Source organism: Simochromis diagramma, unplaced genomic scaffold, assembly GCF_900408965.1.
Source record: "Simochromis diagramma unplaced genomic scaffold, fSimDia1.1 OVJJ01000545.1, whole genome shotgun sequence".
NCBI lineage: Eukaryota > Metazoa > Chordata > Actinopteri > Cichliformes > Cichlidae > Simochromis > Simochromis diagramma.
Window position 1 is genome coordinate 7,854,179 of NW_024387371.1, and position 676 is coordinate 7,854,854.

Genomic DNA, 676 nt, shown 5'->3' on the forward strand with positions numbered 1-676 from the left:
TGTGGAAAACATCCATGTGTCGGTGGAGTTGGGGATCAGTTTTTGGTGCTCTTTGATTCACCTGCAGCCTTTAGCTGCCAAACTTTCACCTTTCATTTCTATTTAGAGCGTTTTAAAGGTGATTGACAAGACTTGGAAATGGGAATGAATAGCAGATGATGCATGAAATGAGAAGAAATCAAGAAGAGCTATAGAGCTGACAAAAAACATCTAAACAATATAGAAGCTCAAATTAGAAGAAGAAGGGTTCATACCCATTTCAGGCTGTAAAGTAGTATTTGGTTGCACTTAACAACAAATGTTGTTTTGCATTTTGCACTAGCCATCCCCCAAATCAGTGAAGCACTGTACACAAATACTTTGTCTTTCTTTTTCTTTTGAATACAGAATATTACGCTAAAGGTTTAGAGAACTCATTTTAGACCATTCATATGTAAGGTTCAAACTTTACCTGCTGTTAAGAGAGAGAGAGACCCCTAGTGGCAGAAATTGCAAACTGCGTAATCAAAAACCAGAGTTTGTGCTGTTAGCTTCTTCCTGTATGTGTAACCACTGTATAGAGTTGAGGTCAGTGATGAGGCTAAAGTCAGTGCAGTGTTGGTATACTGGATCCATAAAGTGATATTTTTGTATACTAATCTTACAGAAAGTGTTGTTGTTTTCTTCCAAAAAAGAA